The sequence below is a fragment of the Thermobia domestica genome, chromosome 4 (genome assembly GCF_964235325.1).
Source record: "Thermobia domestica chromosome 4, izTheDome1.hap1.1, whole genome shotgun sequence".
Taxonomy (NCBI): Eukaryota; Metazoa; Arthropoda; class Insecta; order Zygentoma; family Lepismatidae; genus Thermobia; species Thermobia domestica.
The window spans coordinates 293,168,155-293,188,625 of NC_137457.1; the positions used below are offsets into that span (position 1 = coordinate 293,168,155).

At 35.3% G+C, this 20,471-nt stretch overlaps 1 protein-coding gene across 2 annotated transcripts in view; it reads left to right on the forward strand.

The window, feature by feature from the left end:
* LOC145684181 (uncharacterized) overlaps positions 1–20,233 on the forward strand; it is a 68,817-nt gene extending 48,584 nt beyond the window's left edge. The window contains exon 8 of one of the 2 annotated variants that reach the window (XM_081756193.1): positions 20,104–20,233. The gene's annotated coding sequence lies outside the window, so the exon portion shown is untranslated. Of the gene's footprint in view, positions 1–7,549; positions 13,187–20,103 lie in introns of those variants that run through there. The other variant, XM_081756192.1, reaches the window with a different exon arrangement.
* Positions 20,234–20,471: the final 238 nt, after the last annotated feature.

Sequence of the window (20,471 nt, forward strand, 5' to 3'; positions counted from 1 at the left end):
TCTACGAATTTCTCGAGTTCATTCAATTTATGTTTGGCTAGCGGATATGGTTGAGTCACCGAAGGACTCTTATCTTCAAGCTGAATTTCTATTTCATAATCTTTAATTGTACCTAGTTTATCAGTCACTACATCCGGATATCTAGAAATAAGATCTTTAACATAACTCTCAAGATCTGGTGAATACAAATTTGTTAACACATCAACTGTACCTTTTTCTTTGTCCTCTTTGTGATCCGGTGAAGAAAGATTTGGTTGGAAACTCCTTTCAGCTTGGCAAGATGTTGAGGGAGCCCCCTGCTGTCCTACACCACTGGGACCAGCTTCAGCATACAAGGCAGCCGACGATCTGGGATCAGCTCCTTTTCCTCCCACATCAGCATTCCCATAACTCACGACAGACTCTCTTCCCCAACGACAAACATTTTGAGATTCAGGATTGTATCTCCCATGAAGACCACTGCCGATTGAGCAAGGTGACAAGGGTCGTTCCTGGGCAACCCTGAAATTAGAAACTGGAGCACAGAAGTTGTTCTCACATGGTCTCTCGGAGTTAGAAGCTAACTTTACAGTAAGATTTTCTCGAGGAAAATGCACTAAGTTTTTGGCGTAGTCCACATAAACTTGGTGTTCGTGTAAGAAAGGTGTACCGAGCAAAAGGTTAAGTTCCTCAACTACTGCAAACCAATCCACGAATTTCTTACGTTATATGAAAAATATGATTTGCACCAATTCCTTACTTGTTTTAGTTCCAGGTATACCCGAAATCGAAATGTTCACTGATTTAGTTTTTGGTCTACATTTTTCCTTCAGTTTATTTAAAAATGCTCTACCGATTAAATTTATAGATGAGCCACTATCAATCACGCAAAAGACATTTTCGTGACAAACTGACACTACTATTTTTGCCACATTCTATTGATAAGTAAAGTTTTCAGTTGGCAAAGTTCCACATGCATTATTTTCACACTTTTCAAATTGTTTAGAATTATAATTGCATGTAACTGGACGATGAGTAGATTTTCCACAAGCATTACACCCACCATATATCTTAGCATTAGAAAACGCAGGCTTTTTATTAAAGAATTTAGGTTGCGGGCGAGAAAAAGTATTACTCCCATAAGAAATACGTACTGGTTGGTTAGATGAAACGGTACGAAAATCCTTGGTATATCTTAAGTTTGAATCGTATGACCTAGCAAAATCTAACAAAAGTTGCTTACTAGTTGGAATTTGCGTTAAAACGAGTACATTTCTTACTTCAGGCGTTACTAAATTGCACACGAGTGTACAAAATTCTTCCTCACACATAGGAATACACAAAATGTTCAAAACACAGATCTTTTCTTGAACGAAATCATAAAATGGTTCGGAAGTTCTCATGATACGGTACAAATGTTCCTGGGTGAATTTCATACGTGCTATAGTAGACACAAATAACTGAAGCAACCTTTCAGATATATGGCGCCATTCTAAGGTTTCATTCAACAGTACTTGCATCTCCCTATACGCATCACCATTTAGTTTACCCAAAACCGAAACCAAAATCACTTCATTTGGTGCAATTCCACGTGATATCAAAAGTTCCACCTTCAGTAAGAACTGACAGAAAGCTAAACTATCACTTCCGTCTACATACGGAATATCATGAAGTTGATTTTGAACAGATTTATACACAGTTTCTGATAGATACTTATCAAACTTAAAACCGTATCCCAAAGGTTGGTTTAATTTGGGCTGTACACTTATGGGTCCACATTGTAAAGGTCTACCCATCATGTTACTTTGACTTTGTTCACAAATAGGTTCATTACCAATATTACCCCTATAAAATGTCTTAACATAAGTGGTTCTATCACTTTCGTCCGTAAAAGATTGAAAATTTTGCATATGGTTATTACCGAACATCAAACTTGTGCTAGGTGGTTCTCTATGTTCACTTACATTTTCATTAAATTTAACATATCCCAGAGGTTCCATGGTTACATTTTCACTATGCCTATGACAAGGGCCTTTATTTCCACTAACGTGAACATTATTTGGGTTCTCTATACGCGAAATTACACTCTCACTCATGGTAACATCGCCTAAAGTGTGGCCACTCCATACTAAATCAGTACCAAAAGAGGTATTACTTTCTCTATCTGTGTTACTAAGATTGCCAAATTGATCCATAAGGGATTATAATTTTGAAGGTTAAACACTTCCAAAAGGGGTTTTTACTTTTAATAAATTTTGAGAGCAAAAATACACGCCTACTAATTTTCCTCTTACAAAGGCATTTATATTCTACATTCATGGAGCCTACTCGGCCTACAGAGAACCGAGTTCTTTGGACAGGTGATTTAACATATTTTCTATGTAGCGAAATACACCGCATACATAAGGACCTCGGTTCGTTTCATTAAGACTCCATGAAATAATTGCTAGTAAACTTTTATTTTTAACTTTTTTTTTTTTTCAAAAGGAAATTTTCAACAACAACTATTAATATAAATATCTTTGTATATAACGAATAATGTAAAGCCAAAAAACAAACAAATAATATAAATCGTTTAAAGCTTAATATTTCTGGCTCTAAAGGAGCATACTTTGACAGCTCTATATAACTGGTATTTAAAGGAGCAAAAATCTTTACGAAATTTTAACACACAAGAAGAATGAATATTGCAGTAAGTGCACGGATTGATTAAATGATTTTTAGTACGTACCAATGGAATCTAATTAACAAACACGAAGAAAAATAAATATGCACAAAAGATAATGAAATACCAAACGTCATTCACTACTACGTATGAGCAATTTCTAGTCAAGTAGCCAAAAAATATCACTATTCATTTCTAAATTTAAATTTCCAAAAAATTTATTACTAAGATTCACTGATCGAAGGAGAAAAAGAACAGGTTTAAATTTTGAATACATTAGCCTAAATAAATAGCCTCCCAAGACAGTGAATATAGCAAGTTTAAATCTTACTCATACTATACTTTTTCAATTTAACTCATACTACATGTTATCTAATGGATCGAAAGAAATATACGTCTTTCTTTACCCTCACCTGTCCAAAGAACTAACGATAACGCGTCCAGTTGAACAGGTTTTCGATTCGGCCACTAGATGTCAGATCAAACGGTGACATCGCAGTCAAGGCTCAGACTCAGCTCACCCTAGCGTTAAAAACGCGAATCACTTAATCAAAGCGAGCATCTACCGTCACATAGATGGATTACAAGATCTTTCCAAAAACATTTACATTTTTTTTTCTCGGACGAAAATTCACGCTACAACTTGGACGCATATACATGCTTTGCCGACCTCCATTCAAGCTTGGGAACGACTCGAATGAAGAGATCGGTCGCAACGTGGTTGGTCACGTCTGAACTATCCTATGGTAAAGATCAAAATGGAAAAGAAATGTCAATTTTACCTTTTTTGTACTCATTAAAGTCTGCCGCGAGGGATAGTTCACTACTCACATTATTCAAGTTGAGTACGTACCGCAACCTACTCTCGCGTTAGCATTTACAATTAACGCTAGTGAAAAGAGAAGTCAGAAAATTGAAACACCGGGAACTGGTTGTCAACTACTCATATTTAACTATAGAGCAAAGTAGTTTTGTTTTACATGAACCAGATATTACATCGAACTTTGATGCTAATGTATGTACGAACTGAAACAGACAATAAATATTACATGTTATCAACATAAGATGAAATCTGCACCATTCGTATTGAACACACAGTGAAAGTAAGATTCGTACATTGAATACTAGTGTAATACTTCTTTGCTGAATTCCCTATCTAGCTAAAACAATGATATAAGTACGAAATTATTTACATAAGTTAGTTATAAGCATTTGAGCTCATTTACTAGTGGCTTTTTGTTTTTTTCTTTCTTTTATGATCACTGCTGATTCTCGACGGTGGATCTGGCGTACTAATTGCAACTAAAAGAAGTAGTCGCTTTGATATTAGTTGACCGATTAGCTCCTGTGGTAGATACTTTCGGGATAGTTCTCACATGAATTCCCTGATGATTCCTTCAAATGTACAAATTAATGCTACTTACAGGTTCACTTCCTCTGAAATGGAGGTTACTCTCAGTGTCGTCCTCGGAATGCAGAATACGGGCACAGTAAAACTATTTGTTTAATGAATTTTCCTGGCTAAGGCTTTAACTGATATCGGGCATGAAACTGCGTATATTAGATTTACTTATTTTCATTTATCAAACGTAAGTTCTTCACTATTTCCCACTTATGTAGAAATACAAGTCTTCGCACCGAGACGCGTGCCTTACTTGCTGATCGTCAAAGCCCGATTGCTTGGCGCACTTCTTTGTCACACAATGCACGTGATGAGTAAGTATACTCTGGACATAACACTGTTCCTGATTGGCTGATAACTGGAAAATTGTCCAATCGCAACTGGGCTTAGAAGTAACCGGAAACCTGGAATGACCCAGCACCTTCTCGAATGTTCTGGAAAACTACACAACCGGAAGTTCCAATGTCTTCGAGACAAAGGACTATTGCTCAGCACACACACACATTCACAAGAAAAGTCAGTTTGTGGTGTCGAAGAGATGTCATGTACTGAAAGAACACTAGCATAGTTGCCAACTGCTAAGTTTATCACCAAAAGTCAATTATGAATTTAATAAAATATGCGCATTAATTTTTCTTGCTTCGAGGGTCGATAGCAGTTCTGCTTCTCGATCTCAACAACATGAACCTTTTCTATGTTTCTAAAATCCCGGACTATCAGCCCCCAAAATATGCAAACCTCCTTCTTAATCTCCCTATTTTTCCTTCCTCCTATTTACCTATTACGGGAAAAATTAAAGATTATTCTATATTAAAGCTAAGAAGAAGATTTTTATCAACCCTTAACCTGGGTGTTCTCCTTTCTCTTTTCCTTTAACTTATTGAGAGAACGAGGTTGCATTCAAATTAGCTCGTTTTTTTTTAAATTTAATTAGTCCCGTCTAGGGTAAGACTACTTTAGAAATTTCCCTTCCCAGGAACGATTTTTTTCTTTTTTTGGAATTAGAAAAACACAGCCTTTCTTTATATAATTAATCTTTTATTAGATAAATTATTAAGAAAGTTTAATTGGTTCAATTATAATAGTAAGTTGTCTGACTTTCTGTAAATTGCTCCCACTCAAGAAAAATTCCTACCTAAATCCTTAATTGAAAATGCTCTAGAATATATAAAGTTATCTCTAATAAGGGATTGGACTGCGGAGTAATTTGCCTCGCGTTCTCTTACAAGCTGACAAATCTACTCCTTAATTCTTTCTATCAGCTATACTAATTACTCATAGTATGCTTCACCTAGTTGCCCTAAGCGTAAAGCAACTTCTTATGTGAACTGCTTTACTGGGAAAAAACTAGCTAATAATTAAGGTTTGAATATCGTTTGGTAAGGTATTTTCGACCCGTAAACTGGATCCGAGGATAAATCAAGTGGTAGGAAACTCTATCAGCTTCGTCTATGTTTCAAGACTCCGCTTCAAAATAAGTTTAAGATCCTTAAAAGAATCTTAGATCAATTAATAGACCGGGTACCCATTTATCACCCTGTGAACAACTCTTAGTTCACTTAAAACTCAATTTTCTCTTCGTTCTTTGATAAATGAGAGAACAAAAACTATTTAATATTTAATCCTGACTGAAAAATTCTCTAATTTCCCTACACACTTCTCCTCGTGCCTTAATTATATTTAAAAAAAAAAACCTATTCCGTTACTAAGAATTTTCACTATAGTTACTTTCGCGATTCCTTCCCAAAAAACATTTTAAACCCGAGTTATCCAACTCAATTATTTCATTAATTCGCGAACCTATCCTCTTATCGAAATCAAAACCAACATTTCTAAGTTAGAAAATAATTCCCGATATATATTCTAGTGGGAACTGTTTCTCTTACTCTGAGAAACATAAAGAACGAAAAACGTCTCCATCATTCTGGAGGTTTCCTTTCAGAATGCCCTAACTTAAAAATCTGCCTCTTTTTATAGCTGTTCGGCAAAACTCGGCCACAGGAACATCTTGCGGGTAGCGGGAACTATGAGTTTACCTTGGCAAAAAAAAATCCTTCTCCTATTTCCAACTACAACGATTCACGTTCTCCTGAGAAGTGTATCCAACTATATGAAGTTTCACTAATTGCATACAAGAAATTTACAAAGCTAAAAAAAAATATGAATTAGTACACATTTACACAGACTATATACATACACACAATATATACACTTACGTAAAATATTAACCAGGCCTGGTACTCATAATCTACTAATTATTTATTTCTAGAATACACTATTTATATGATATACAGCAAGGTGTGCCTTGCAGGGTCCACTTTCACATTCTAGTATCTTTAACCAAAGTGTCGCATGACCATCCCGTCAGCCGTAGTTATTTCCGCTGCAAAAAGAAGTCCAAAATAATAGACTCACTTTCCATGTGTCTTTTCTTTGTGCAGCAGCGATTTTGTACGGATCATTTTTCTGGCTTGAGGAAATGGGGTCACGACTTCGAACGTTAATAACTTTTTTACAGCACCAGTTGTGTGAGTTTCATATGTCTCACCACACACGTACATCTTTTCTGTACAAAATGATATATTTTGATACACTAATAATGGTATGTAAGATATAAACTAAATTTAAAAAAAAACAAGCACAAAACTTCCAAAATTTCCCCACTTCACTAATGACACGCTTGATAGCTAGAGACTTTTCATGCCAAAAACAGGCAGGTTCCAAATCAGAAGGTAATCAGGTGAGCTCTAAACACAATACCAATTTCAAATTATTTACACTCATCCCTGTTTATACATGTATTATCAGTACCTTTTAAACATTATAACACTGACAATATACATTTTTCAAAAGAAATTTAGTATAGAAACCTATTTACATTGTTATGTAGAGGGGTACTACTTTTTTCTTTCTTTCTTTCTTTTTTTCCTTTTACAAAATATTGGTGTATTGACCAAGGGGAATGTCAGCCATTGCGGACGAACGCCACTCACTGGGCCCTTAAGATTTGTCTGTAAACAGTACTGTTAATTGGTACAATTAGGGGATATAGGACTGTCCCACATGGGACATACCGTTTTGAGAAAACAAAATTGCTATTTCTTTGTACCCAAGAACCGTTGTAGTTTTAATAAAATGTAAACAAAACTTAGCCTACTCACATTTTCAAATTTTGTATCCCTACGCTTGCCGGAAGTGCATGGCTAGTTAGGTCTCCGATGCGGGGACGGGAGGAAGGACGAATGAAGTGCTAACAAACGTCATGAAGACAAAAAATCACACTCCATTGTTCACTGAAAGTAACATTTGCATGCTAACTAAAATATAAAAGAACTGCTCGATGCTATCTTGGAGCTGAATGCAGTGTAGAAAACCCGTAGCTAAGCACATTGGCGTTGTACTAGGAGCATTGTCCTATCATTGGTAGCTTAAACTTATACTATATCTGGACCTGGGTGCCATGTTTAAATAGAAACACTTACATTAACCTCTCTGTTTTCCAGAAATACATTGTTTGAGGCTAAGAGTGTGGTTTACAGATGGGAAATGATTTTGAATCTTGCAGAGAAAAGAAAGAAAGAAAAAAAAAGAAACTCGTTGCTTTTGCGAAGTTCTCCATTATTTCCCCAAAGAATCAGTCTGGAATAGATATCAAAGTTCGTTGCATGTGACACTGCAATGAGGTACTTATGGAAACAAACAATATAAACCTGTATAATTTTATTTCACTGTCAAAAGAATACATTGTAAAGTAAATTCTTATATATAAAGAACAGAAATCGTATAAAAATGTTGAATATTCTATATAATTTTTTTTCTTCTCGATCAGATGACATTTGATGTTAGCTATATTGTTAATAATGTCAAATCACCTTTTGTACGATGTTACCTGAAAATAATAAACGAGATCGCTAATATAAAATGGAACAATCTAATTTAGCCTTATAAACCAATTAAATCAAAATATTATGGTAGTCTAGCATAAGTAATCAAGTAATGCTTTATAGATTCTTTACGAGCGGTTACAGTCTTAGGAAGGACTCGGGAAGAGGAGTCAGAATGCGTTGAATATAAAACGGGAAAATAGTTTTATAAATAAAACCGTAGTTTACAACATATAAGCGGTTTGTTCATTCTGATATTTTGGTTTATTTTAAAGTAAATTGTTAGACCTTTACAAAATTGGATACATCCGCTAGAAAAACATTGAACTTAAGAGTTCTCATCCCGGCGAAATTAAAATACCGCTAATTTTACAGTAATTATGTGATATCTTCAAATAGATAAAAGATAATCGAAATGTAGAACAAGAGCGTCCTAGACAGTATTATTTTACATGAGATACCGTTATCACGACTCACTTATCTGCTTTCGATTCGCGTTTCTAAACGGCTGAAAACTGAAAGCCACTAGGTGATTTGTGATAACGGTTCCTCACGCAAAATAATATTGTCTAGGGCGCTCTTTTGAAGATATAACCTAATTACTGTAAAATTAGCGGTATTTTAATTTCGCCGGGATGAAAACTCTTAAGTAGCATGGAAACATCGATCCGTTACAGAAGTGCTAACTCAAACATATTGCAATTGGATACCATCGCTAACATTTTCACTACTTAATCGTAAACTGTAACACAAATTGTAACGTGGAAGGAAATCACTTTTGATCACTAACTTGACTCGTGCATTTTCAAAACATTCAACATATTTACAGTAACTATCTCCAGATTATAAAGGGGATTTAGAGACTAATCACACCAAAAGATAGGTCTGAGTTAAATTCTTCCCGATTGACATCGAACCTGGACAATAGGACGACAGGGCCTCACAGAGCTTCAGCAAGCGTACATAAAGTCAAGGTATCAACTTCCACCATATTCCTGATATGATTACTTATTTTGCCGATTTGCTGGTCCGCAAATGTTCTCGGCTCTCAAAAATTACGCTGTTGGGATTCAGCGACAGCACCAAACAACATTTTAATACTCCATGTTGTACGTAATGTTGAGGCACACTATTCCAATTTTGTCCCTTTTTCGTTCCGTCACTCGAATTTTACGCTTTTTTATAGCTAATTTCAACATTCACCACTTTGGCTCCTTTTCTAAACTAGTCTTTCCACTTAAATAATCCAAAAACCTTCATATTTTCCCGAAAAAGATTCACTACGATAAAACTGTCTTCCACTATGGATGTTGCTTCACAAGACATCTTGCTCACAAGCAAGATTACGGGGATTGGCTGATAAATCTCGACAACAATAAGATGAGCAAATCGTGATTTAAGATGAAAAGTACCGACCAATTAACTTTTGACACCTGATAACTCTTCTTTTACGATAGATGATGCATGAAGAAGAAAGCCATGTTCGATCTAAAGAAATGTTTGAAAATTAATGTTAAAGATAGCCGAAAATATAGAATTTAGAAATTGTTAAAATTTACGAAGAAACTTATAAAATTCTTATAGATGACTTCTAACTGCAAAATTCGATAGGAAAATGTTCTGAAGACATTAAAAATACTGAAATACAAACTTTTATCACGAGAAAATCATAAAACATAGGAAAACATACAAAAATGACACAAAATTAATATACTACAATTCTACGACCTAACCTAACTAACCAAGATACACCATTTATTTTCTTCTTAACACTAAATACGAGAAAATTAAAAATTACAGCAGAAAATGCACTTCTACCTACTGTCCTAATTTTTATATTATATAGGGTGATCCAAATTTTTACCGCAACATTAATACCTGACATGTCGGGAGGTATCATCTTCCGGGTGCCTTAGAAAAAAAAATACTGATAAGGTGATACAATTTTTTTTTTTTTTTTTGTTTTTTACATATGAGAAAGACAAAACATTTAGAATAGTTACATCTACTCCTTAAATCTAATCCCTACATCTACGTTTACTTTTTTTTTTTTTTAATCTTTCTATTCTATTCGACAAGGAATTTTCCTTGAAAGCTGTACAAAATCCGAATAACACTGAATTTTGTCCACAATTGTTCGGTACCACGCTTTTGCTCTGGCCGTAAGGCATTGTGATAATAATAATAATAATTTACTACGCTCTGAAACGGCTAACAGGTCAAAAGTCCGTTCAAGATCTTCTAGAAAGGATCCAGCTAAACCATACTCACCCGCAAAAATTGCTAAGTTTCTTATCTCAGATAAATAAAAGTTCGATGATCTACTACCACTATTTAAGTTTCATTGCGATAGTTAGTGTTCGGAAGAGTGTTACAAGCAAGTACGATACTCTTTGCCTGTTGCGAATTTTGTTCCGAAAACGTTAATGTCACACAATTTTGACCTAAATGATATGTCTCTGGCGCAGAGGTAACCGTATGATTGTACACACCCTCCGGAATTCCAACGTTCGTGGAAACCGGATTGGAAACAACCTGGCTAGACATAAGAGGCGAATGACGTAGCCTACAACAACCTTGCGAAGCATTACCAACAGAATTGGACACAGGTAAACAAGAAATTTCTACAACACCCTGTATTCCACCAATTCTTTCATTTATCCGCACCGTACTCCCATCAATAGATGTCAATTGACCTGTTTTGGCTGTTGAATCCATATTCACATTATCACTGGCCGTTGAATGGCAGACAGACACCGTCATCGTGGTGACTGCTCCAGTTTCTCCAGTAGAAGATACCGGAACTTCCACCTGGATATCGGAATCTGACGTATCCGATCAGCGGAATCAGTATACACACGCTTGAGCGACCGTTTACGTGAACTAACTTCCCCACGATTGACGCGGTTAGTTAAGGTCTGCACATTCACATCAAGTAAGCGGAAGCAATCTTTTTGCTTTGATTCCAGATGTGATAACTCTTTGGCAAGAGTATCACATCTACGATTCAAAGTATCTTCCGACAATTTGCAAGAAAAAATATTATAAGTGAAATTAAATCTTATGTGCTGAGTATATATAATAATAATAATAATAATAGTTACGGACCATACCTCGCTCGGGAAATGGTAATTATGTTAGGCAACCCGCCTTACAAACAACCTCAATTAATTAACTCGAAATCTTACGAATAAATGCTCCAAATCTCTTACATATTTTAAAAGGTATTGTTTATGCTTATGTTCTTAAATGTTCGCGATTTACTTAACTGGCAATGGACTGTCTTCTAACAATGGAAACTTCCAATACTTGTTTTTATTTTTTATTATACCTTACTAATCGCTGGTTTTCATAACACTTCAAATAAACCACAGAGTACATATAATAACTGCACTGTGTTCATTGCACTTAAATCACACCACAAAGTACATATAATAACTGCACTGTGTTCATTGCACTTAAATAACAAACTTAACTTTAAAATTCTGGAAGAAATGTTCGTGCCTCGTGCCTTATGCACCGTCTCTCTTCAACACTTTTCATCTTGAATGACAAATGAAATCTAAATTTCGTAGGAACAGTGTTTCCAGTTCTTAAAAAATATTACTACGTAATATAAGACTTAACAGGTATATAATAAAGATATTATACAAATTCTAATATCCTGTTAACCCAGAGGATATAAGTTTCCGGCTGTGTATAAGGGTGTAAAATTTAATCCAATGAATTACATAGGGAACATATTCTGTTAATAAAAGTCTTTACGCTTTATTTATGAAAAAAAATCTTTGGGCTTAATTTTAAATCAATCTAATTCGCAAAAGAGTTATCGAGTCCTGAAGTTGGCTCTCAGGAAACTATATTCCAAACTATAGCCCTCATTCGAGATATAGCTCCTACTCTGATATCTCTTTAAGAACATTAAATGAAACCTTAATTTAACTTAAGTTACTCTAAATCTTGGAGCCTGCGAACTCACCTTCTTTGCATTCACTTACACGCTTTCCAGTGAGCCCTTAATTTTTAAAGGTTCCTTCAGCACTCGTTCAGAAACCTGGTCTAACGCCTACTCGTAGTAAAGCCTGTCAGAGGCAGTACTACTAAATAAGGATTCTAATCTAATCAATTTACAAGGATTGAGTAAGGTTAAAAGTAAAGCAATATTTCCTCAAGTAGGAAATAAATATGTCCCTCACTACGGAACTGGTTAAATTGTCGGATGTTTAACAAACGATATAGGCCCATAATCTCTATCGCTAAAGAGTAAGACCTGTAAACTCTGTCCGGCAGACCGATCATGACACCTGCCTTAAAAAGGGGAATCGAACCCAAAACCATAGGATCCATAAATACCAAATTAGCCTGCTGCTGGCCCTCAAGTAGAAACCAGACTTAACTGAGAGCTTACAAAGCTTCAGAGAAACTTTAAGAAAAAAAAACAATTTCCAAAATAGGAGTAGGATTAAAACTTCTTTTCTCAGAATCACTCATCTGAGTCTCGAAAAGTGCTAAACTTCTAAGGAACCTAATATAACCTATAATGCCATAAGTAAGCATAAAGCTATGAAAAAAATTATCTTCGAGACGTCGAGCGTAAAGTCTAGCCAAAAATGAAGATGAGGACAGCTCCTCCTCTTATTTATAGGGAACTACCCAAAGGGACGCTTTGACCTCCCTTACAAACAATCCATTGATACTCCAAGAGAATACGGCCTCCCCCCTCTCCAAAGCTGGCTGGCTAAATCCAGAAATAAACTGGTTTCTAAAACTATCAAGAGGGAAAGAAAGATTTTTGTCAGTATTTTTTTAAGAATATCTAAGAAAAAAAATACATGGAATATACAAACAAATATACAATAATAATATGGATAATAATTCTTACATGCTAATCAAAATATATGAATTAAATGCTACCCAGGCCTGGGATCCCCATCTTATTTTATTTTATCATAATTAAATATATAATAATAATACTAATAATATATATGTATACCACGATATTAAGTTTTTTAATATATACAAGCAAGAGGCATAAAGTGACTCTTGCATATGCGCGCACACACACACACACACACACACACACACACACACACACACACACACACACACACACACACACACACACACACACACACACACACACACACACATATACATACATACATACATACATACATACATACATACATACACACACACACACACACACACACACACACACACACACACACACACACACACACACACACACACACATACATACATACATACATACATACATACATACATACATACATACATACATACATACATACACACACACACACACACACACACGAACGCACTTGGCATAAAATTATTTTTCAGAATCTTTGAAAGTTCCGAGTTTCGTTCAGTTTACGTTTTGAGAATCGAGAAACTTTAAATTTTATTTACTTAAACACAACACTATAACACTAAAATATTAAATATTGAAAATTAAACTGGGTAATTTTTATCACAGAAGTCTTCAGTCACGTTCAGTTTACTTCTTTTAATTTACAACATAATCACTGAGCGCAAAATAAAAAAAAAATGAAAAGAAAAAAATATATCGGGCATTAAAGCCTGTAATTTACAGTTTACAGTTTCGTGCAGTTACTTTTTTTTTTTTTTTTTAACCACTACTTGCATTCGCAGGGAACACACACTTGTGTTTTACAATTGAAGACGTCTCTTTATACCCTTATTTCCTACTTTACCTGTATCTGGGAATTTATGTCCTTCCCTGGGTTTTCGGAAAGTTTTCATACAGACTTTGGTCTTCTGGATCGAGATCCAGGAACTCGCTTTCTTCTTCTTCCAGGTTTGTCTTGCTTGTAGAGGGGCGGTTGATATTCGCATTTTGTGTTTTACTAATTTCTTCCAGTAACTCTGATTTATTAGCTGAAGTATTATTAATGTCGTTGGCCTTTGTCTCCGCCTTTTTCTCACGTAAAATCAGCCAGTCATATCGGAAAATTGCAACTTAATTTTTTTTTTTTTTTTTTTTGAGTATTAAAATGTACATTGTTCATATGGCGTTTTTTTTCTTCGCTTATTGTTGCGTCTTGAGTCTACGTGACACAGAAGTTGTAAAGATTTTGGCTGTTCCGGATTTGGTCTGGCAGCCATAGACTGGTCTCGTAAACTTTCCTCTCGAAAAATTCATTTTGAGACTTTACGTGCAGTCAGTACGAAACTACTTTTTGCTGGTTGGAGCTAAACTAAAGGTAAGAAAAGAAACTGACTTTTGAGACCTCACTATAGTCAGAGAAACAGTTATACCACTGTGTCAGTAGGGTACCTAATCCCCCCCTCTCCCTTTGATTTTTCCTTCTTTTGGGAGAGCTCATGAATGAATTTTTCTTTGGGCTCCGGAATATGGCGTCAGAAATTTGGAGGTACAACGAAGGGTTTGAACATATCAGCATTAGACTTTACTTTCTTGCCCATTCATATGTTTTTGATTATATACGTATTTGCAGCTACCTGCCTCTGAATAGACCATGACCCGCTGTAACGGTTTAGAAGAGATGAAATTTTCTGCGTAGGCTCGGAGATCCGAATAACTCTAAGCCAAACACGTTCCCCAATTTAAAAAAAAAAATTTCTTTTCCCCTTATCATAAACTTTTTTATATTGATTATGGTGTTTTCTCTGAATTTTATTTGCCCTATCCAGAGCAATTTGCATCCTTTTGCTAATTTATTTAACATAATTGGAATATGTTTCCGCTTTATTTTGTTCCGTTGAATCTATTGATCTCTTTTTTGCCTCAGGCCTATTAAGTAAGGGATGCGTGAAATCTTTCCCGAAATGAATCTTGAATTGCATGTAGCCCATAGATTTACTTACTCTTGAATTTAGCACAAACTCAATCATCTTTATGACCTTACTCCAATTTTCATGGTGCTTGTTATATAGGCCCAATAGAGTTTTAACATTCTTTATGGCCTTTTCAGCTTGGTTTGATTTTGCTTTATAACAACTGATATTTGAATATTTCACAGCAAGTGCCTTTAAAGTTTTTCGCCAGACTTTTGAAGTAAAGATGGAATAATTGTTACTAATTAGCCGAGAGTAATAACCGAACTCTGAGAAAAAATTGATAATACAGTTTATTATTATTTTTGAAGAGAGTTTCCTAATAGGATAGAGCTGTACTAGCCTGGAAAAAGCATCCACCATTACTAGGCAATATTTGTATTCCTACTTGCTACATGTTAGGGGCCCAAGATTATGTATGTAAACGGCAATGTTTGGGCGCTTTACTAAGCTACTTTGTAATTCCCCAAACATAGTATTAATATTTTCCTTGAACACTGTACATGAGATGCAACTGCTCACAAAATCTTGAACATCCTTTCGCATGGTCGTCCAAAAATAGTGCATCCTAAGCTTTCTGTATGTTTCTAAAAACGATGGATGACCAGACTCCTTTGCAATGTGCGCGCTGTAACAAGCAGAAGCTCTGAGAATTTGTGGTAACCAAATCACGTTGTTTTCCTCGCCTTGGAAATTTGTACGGCGCATAAGGATACCACCATCCGAGAAATATGTTATATTATTTAGTTTTTTGATTTTTTTGGTGTATTTTTGGAGGAAACCTTAGTTTTATTAATAACCAAAGAAATGTAACATAACTGTACATATTATTTTTTATTTTTTATATTTTCTTAATATACCAATTAAATTAATAATAAAGTTTTTCTTTTTTTAATTTCAAACAAATACCGAGTAATTTAGGGAAATCTAGATTATTTAAACAGAAGTGGTGCAAGGGTAGATTCAGTAAACAAGGATTTGTAATGATTACAGAGAAAAGGGTAACAGAAAGTGAAATGGTACAGATAACGTTTGAGGGGAACCCAAAAGTAGACATAACCTTTCCAAAGTTTTTTTCTTTCTTTCCTTTCGGTCTTTGCGCAGAATTATTCAAGATTTTCACACATTACCCTTTTGAGTTCAGCGTTCTCACACGATAGTGGAGTGCACGAATGTTTTGTGGATTGCCAGACGCACTTCTGTGGGAGCCCAAACAGACTTGTGACTGGTTAAACTTGCAATGCATTTGGGCACACCTCAATCCAAGGATGATGAACGTCATACAATACAGAAGTTAGATGCATAATTACAATTATTTATTTGGGTAGTTACACCTTATATATATATATATATATATATATATATATATATATATATATGTGTGTGTGTGTGTGTGTGTGTGTTTGTTTGTTTGTTATAAAATTATTTAGACAACACATCTGTTGTATTATGTTTCGCGTGCGTTATCGATATTTCGTTTTAATTATGAAAGGTGGATCATGGCAATCAACAGATGATGAAATTTTTCTCCAATGCCAGAGTGTTGCCCAAGAGACTAGAAATTTCTCGTCTCGTTTTGGAGATGAGAATAGAGACGGGACAACAAATTCTAAGAGTGTTGTGGGCAACACTAGTACACCAAGTCTTAATGTTCAATTCGCCCACTGGTTATCCCAACATTTAATAGCATACATTTATAAAATGAATGTACAAATACAATGAAGAACATTTATCAACGTTTAGTGCGCGGCTATTCGTTGCGTTCGCAACGCGTTTTTATTGCTCATGCGTACACTTGGAATACGCTGACCATGCATTTAAATGTGGATGGCTAATCACAATGCGCTGCGAATGCGAAAGCAAAAAAGCGCAGAAAACGTCGGCTGGAGCGTATTTGATTCGTTTCGGAACAATAGACCGCCGGCTGTTTAAAAGATGATTAAAGGAAGGGGGAAAAAAAGGAAAGACGTGTTGCCATGCAAGGGGATTTTAGCAAGAAATGGCTGCTTGGAAGATGTTTTGTGCAGAGTATTGGAATTGTGCTATTATAGACCTGGACCTGGAAACCCTGACCGGTTCACAGTATGATTTATAACTGTTATAACTGGCGAAAGTAAAATTACCGAGTAGCCACCTAGATCGCGTTGGCGGCGGGTGTTAACGCATCTGAAATGCATCCTCGAATAGCCATACACTTAAAGATATGCAAGTCATTACATAATCTACTCCAATAATAAATATGGTGTATATGTTGTTATATCACACCCTCCATGGACCTCTCGTGACGCGGAAGGATTCTGGTAACTTCTAGATGATACTAAAACAATTATAGAATAAATTTTCTACATAAATGTACGAAACAAGACGAGAAACAATTCTAGGAGAACTGAGACGAGTCGAGAATTCTACACAACTGACGAGAAAACCTTATTTCTTGTCTAGTCCTGTCTCATGGTCAACACTAACTACATATATCCCCAAAGAACTTGATTTATAGTAATACAAATAAGTCCAGGTTTAGTGATTCAATATTACTCTTGCAGTACACTTACTTCTTTTTTTTTATTTATTTAAAAAATCCATCTTGCCGTTTACTTTGAACTTTGTAGGATTTTTTTTGGGGGGGGGGAACAAAATGAACATCACCAGTTTTCTCCGACTTGTAAGGATAAAATCCCCAAAATGATTTTTGGCTTAGCAAAGTTTAAATTCAAAAAGCAAAAATGAAATGTATGAAAAAAATAACTTTTAAAGGTGAATATAGTTATGTTATATATATATATACGAGGGCTATCCAGAAAGTAGATTACGTTTTCGTCTGTGTCCGCTAGGGGCGGGGCTAGCGCGGCCATCTTGGGGTCAGAGCATTGCGCAGCTCAGTCGGCATCTAGCCGTGCTAGTGAGAGGTTCGTGCTGTGCTCCGTTAAGATACTGTGACGGTTTGAAATGTCTGCGTTAATTGAAAATCCCGCGAGCTGCGAGGTGCGTGCAGTAATAAGGTTTTTGACAGCAAAAAACTGTAAACCGATAGAAATCTATCGGCAGCTGTGTGAAGTGTATGGGGACAACATTATCACTGAAGGTGGAGTGCGACAGTGGGTCATAAGATTTAAAAATGGCCGAACCAATGTTCACGACGAAGATCGAAGTGGGAGACCCAGAAAAGTGACTGCCGAACTTGTCGAAAAAGTCGATGTTAAAGTCCGTGAAAATCGAAAGTTCACAATAACGGAACTTTCTTTGAGTTTTCCACAAATTTCGCGAAGTTTGTTGCACGAAATCATCAGCGAAAAGCTTGGTTACCACAAGTCGCAGGCGGCCGAATTTTTCGACGAAGGAATTTCCAAGCTCGTACATCGCTACGATAAATGCCTTAATTTGAATGGTGACTATGTCGAAAAGTAGTATTTGTGTGTGGCTTTCATCTGTATATAATAAAATTTGTTTCCTATACTTTGTTGATTTTTTATTCCAAAACGTAATCTACTTTCTGGATAGCCCTCGTATATATATATTGTTCAATTTGCTCTATTTATTCGTTTAAAAATCTTTTCTTTTGTTTGAATATTTATTTGCTTCTCTTCTCAATTTCTTATATCTTTCACTATTACTTCGTCTCTCTTTTTGAAGAATTTTCTGTCTCGCATCATTGTTTTTGTTTAATTATATTTCTACATTCTTGACCAAACTGTTCCGTCATACTTGTTCTTTCTTTCTTTCCCAATTACTTGTGCCGGACTTACAAGGATTGCTTCTAACCTTTTTCATGTCCTGTTTATTGTTCCGTTATCCTCTGTGGGTGTTACTTCGTCCAGTTTATATATATTGTAAAATTTCTGGTAGGTGGAGCTAGGTTTAGGAAATCAGAGTCCGGAATCGACTCCTACTACCGGTTTATTTATAAAATCCTCCAAATAACAACAGTCTTGTCTTCTTGTGTATTATATTTCATATCAGAAAGTGCCATATCTTCTACTACCTTGATTAGTAAATTCAACTATATTGTATAGGAGTTGCTTGTCTCTCTGGAATATCTATCCTAGATCATCTAGCAACGCTTTCAAATAGGAGACACAAAATGATCTTTCCTGGCTATCTAAAACCAGTTACAAGGTATTAGGGATTTATGCTGGGTTTGAGTAAGCAGTTATACAAGAAAGTCCTAAAATTCACAGAAGTACAGTAAAGGAGAGGGTGGAAAAAAAGATAGAAGGAGAACGATCCATCTCATGTTGAATCTTCCCAACCTGCTCGCTTTTTCGCTGGATTCAATGGTTAGGCAGGATCTTGAATATATAGATATATATATATCTCTTGGACCCCTCTTGAATTTTATAATCTGTCAGACTTAGCCTTTTCCCGGCTTCTGACACCTGTCCACCAATGACCTCATTTTCCAGAGTACATTGAAGAGAAGCTTAGGTTATGGCATGGAGGATCTAAAATCTCTTTGATCACTTGACAGAGCAGGTTCAGACAACGTTCGAGACTTGTAACTTCTGAAAGAAGGAAAATTGTGTTGGTTTTATTTTAAAAATAAATTTTAACAAAACAATTTTTAGAATTTCCGTCTTCCCATAACTAGGAAAAAGGTAAAAGAAGAAGAAAGTAATCATATTCCAATTTGAAGATCTTTTTCTTCTGTCGAGATAACTGTGGTCATTCGTTGACTTCTTGTACAACACGATTTTTTCAATGTATACTTCAAGGAAATAAATGTGGTATTGATACCTCATTTTAAAAGAAAAACGTACACAAAAATCAGCCTTAAACAGAATTATATGGTATTTTATGCATATATGGTATTTTACGCGTATTTTCTTTTAAACTGAAGTAAATAACTTTAAAAAATAATTATTTTGTTAAGACATTTTTGTTAAATATAAATTTCTTTTGAATGTATATTTTTAATAAACTAGTAATTTTACTGTATTTGCTTTTGCCATCCGAAGTCAGAGGTAATCTCTCATTTTCAATATGAAGACAATGTATATTTTGTAACTTCTTACATGTAATAGGAGTGTCTTTTTTTCTTTCTTGTGTTTAGAGAGATGGATATCTTTTGTACAATTATTTTTTTAAATAAACGTTATTGATAGTAATTTGTAGTATAGTATTTTATATCAGTTCGTTAACATGACTTTTACTATTGCGATACTTAAATCTAGTTCTTACATAGTCGTGCTATACAATACTGTATAGAAACATTGTCAATATATTTTACTGTAAAATGGAGTGACTATTCTTTCCTGATTCGTTACTCGGTGTTTTAAGAATTATATAAGGATAATAGCTGAACCTGAGCATAAATACATGTTTCTTTACAGACATAAGTAAAGTACAGGAGGAGTCACAAAGAAAATGAATTCCTGTAGACAGATATTTTAAACGTAGTATTTTAATGTATAGATGTCGAGATTAGTTTGTAGCAAACTTGGAGAACTGATGGATGATGCTAAATGGTGAGTGTACGCCTCATTGCGAGTCTATAGGAAGTTGTCAACATGTAGTAAGTTTTGCCATTGAGACTAACGCACCTACAATGTCTGTCAGCCCGCGACGTAGCTCTTATACTGGTTTCGTAACACAGGTATATCAAACATATATATCAACCTTTGCAACATCCTAGCAATAATGTTATTCTTACGGGCTCAAAACGACTCTTAAAAGGTTCAGTAGAAAAATAATGGCATTT